The sequence below is a fragment of the Trichosurus vulpecula genome, chromosome 2 (genome assembly GCF_011100635.1).
Source record: "Trichosurus vulpecula isolate mTriVul1 chromosome 2, mTriVul1.pri, whole genome shotgun sequence".
Lineage (NCBI taxonomy): Eukaryota > Metazoa > Chordata > Mammalia > Diprotodontia > Phalangeridae > Trichosurus > Trichosurus vulpecula.
The window spans coordinates 307336757-307339441 of record NC_050574.1 but is presented as its reverse complement, the minus strand read 5'-3'; the positions used below and the strand labels follow the sequence as shown (position 1 = coordinate 307339441).

The 2685-nt window shown below is 37.6% G+C and overlaps 1 pseudogene; it reads right to left on the bottom strand.

Moving 5' to 3' along the window:
- Positions 1-537: 537 nt before the first annotated feature.
- Positions 538-991, bottom strand: LOC118835504 (annotated as a pseudogene).
- Positions 992-2685: the final 1694 nt, after the last annotated feature.

The following is a 2685-nucleotide window of genomic DNA, read 5'->3' as shown; positions in this document are numbered from 1 at the left end:
GAAATATTTTATTGTTATATAACAGGGCATGGGCTAGGTGCAGTGGGGGATGTAAAAGAGATATAAGTTATGGTCCCTGCCTTCAAGGAAATTACAATTCAGCTGGAGAAACAATATGATGTAATAATTTGAAGCATCCAACTTGGTCTCCAAAAAGTCTTTCCGTACCTTCTCTCTTTTACAAAATTGACACTACAGGTTTTTTTTTTTTCAGGAGGATATGAAGCAGCTTGGAAACAATGCTAGAGTAAAAGTCAGGAACCCTCTTTTTTAGCTGTGCTTCATGTGGTAAAGGGTTGTCTGAAAGCTAGAGATTCTCCAATTGTAAAAGAGGTATGTTGGACTAGACAGCACCAGAGACATTTTCTTTTATACAATTACATATAAAAACATTTTTAACCTTTTTTGGGGGGGTTGGGTGGGGAGGATGCCTTTATTAGCAGAGCGGCTGGCTTGGCTATGGCAGGTGGACACTCCAGCACCTGCATTTACACCAGCACCAGCACCCACAGCCTCCCACCACCAGTGTGGAGGTGCTCAGAACTTCTGGAATTGCTTCTTGGTGCTGGCTGCCTTGGTGACCTTCAGCACGTTGAACCTCACTGTCTGGGCTGAGGGGCCTGCACTCACCCATGGTCACAATGTCTCCCATCTGCACATCTTGGAAGCAGGGTGACAGGTGCACTGAAACATTCTTGTGGCGTTTCTCAAATTGGTTGTATTTTCGGATGTAATGCAGATAGGGCCTGTGGATGACGATGATCCTTTGCATCTTCATCTTGGTCACCACACTAGACAGGATCCTGCCTCTGATGGAGACACTGCCAATGAAAGGACACTTCTTGTCAATATAGATGCCCTCGAAGGCCTCCTTGGGGGTCTTGAAACCCAGCCGCTTCTTTTTGGGTGTGTGCCAGAGCAGCACCTGTTTCCTGTTCTGGAAGATGGTCTGCTGCTTCTGGTAGGCATGCTCCGTCTGGATGTCAGCCATGTCGCCACTTCGTTAGTCTCTAGCTCTTGTTCTCACAGACGAATGGTGGGAAAGAGCTTAACCCCTTACTTAAGAAGAAATATTAGGCAGTGAATAGAGAGTTACCCTTGGTGTCAGAAAGACCTAAGTACAACTACTCCTCTAACACATCTAGTCTATATGACTCTGGACTACTTACATAACCTTTCGATGTGCAGTCAACTTTCTCAAACTTTAAGTTGCATATTTTATAAAATATCTCTTCATTTGTTTGATTGATGTAGCATTAAACTGACAAAAATTATTCAGATAATATTATCATTTTAAAATCAAATGATCATGGCCCATCTATGAGCAAGTAACATGTCTGTAATTATTTATCATCTTTTATTTCTGTAATGGGGTTTTGTATTTGTACTCATGTAATTCCTATGCATCTGCTGGTAGGTAAATTTCCAGTTATTTTATTCATTTTACAGATATTTTGAATGGAATTTCTTTTTGTATATCTACCTTCTGGGTTTGTTAGTGATATAGAAAAGGTAAAGGCTTTGGGAATTCATTTTATAACCTGATCCCTTAATTCATTATTAATTTTCAACTAACTTTAGTTGCAACTCTATTGCTCTATAACTAATCTATCATATGATCAGCAAAAGCAATACATATGTTTTCTCATCTATGCTTATTCTCTTAATTTCCCTTTTTTGTCTTATTATCATATTTAGTATTTTTAAAAGTATTTCAAATTTGTGGTGTCAATGGATATCTTTGCATTACCCTTGATATTATTCTAGAAGCTTCAAAGTTTTCTCCATTATAAATAATGTTATCTCTTCCTACTAAATTTCATACCTGTTGAATTTCATACTATTAAATTCATTCATATAGCCAGTGTTCTATGCATCAATATCTTTTTGAACCATAACTCTCTCACATCTGAGATATTCCAAGCACACAAGTATTTTTTAATTCATTTTTTATCTTTAGTTTACAACACTCAATTCCACAAGTTTTCAAGTTCCAAATTTCCTCCCTATCCCTCTGCTCCCCCTTCCCCAAAGACGGCATGTAATCTGATATAGCAAGCCCCCAAGTTTATATCATATTCAAATTGATAAGCATAGCAGATGTGCCATCATCCAAAGCATTAATAACATTGTCAAACCAGGCCAAAAACATTCCTGGCATACTCCATTAGAGACCTCCTTATAAGTTTTATGAAACCACTAAAAATAATATTCAGGCACATCTGATGTTCAAACATTTTAGAATCTCCTTAACTCCATTAATATCTGTTGAACAATTACTACCAAAATTGCACAAGTCAGTTTTTCAAATATTTTGCAACAATCTAGGTAAATTTTTTCTAAAGATTTTTTTTAGATTCTCAGCTTCATAATCATGTACAAAAAAGTGACTAATCTGGCATGACTTGTTCTGAATGAAACAAAAGTCTCTTCTTGTTATGACCACTTCTTTCTTTAAATGTTTCCTTTTAATATGTTTAAGACATTTTTTCTAAGAATGAAACTCAAACTAACTGGTGTTTGAGTTGTGAAGGATTTCATTAAACAAAGTCTAGAGCAGAAGAAGCCATAAAATTACAGAGTGAAATGGATTTCAAGCCCAAGACAATCCAGAGGGCTGACAGGAAGGGTCTATTGCACTAGGCTCTTAGTGGAGTGCAGCCCAGTATGGGCCATGCCAGCACA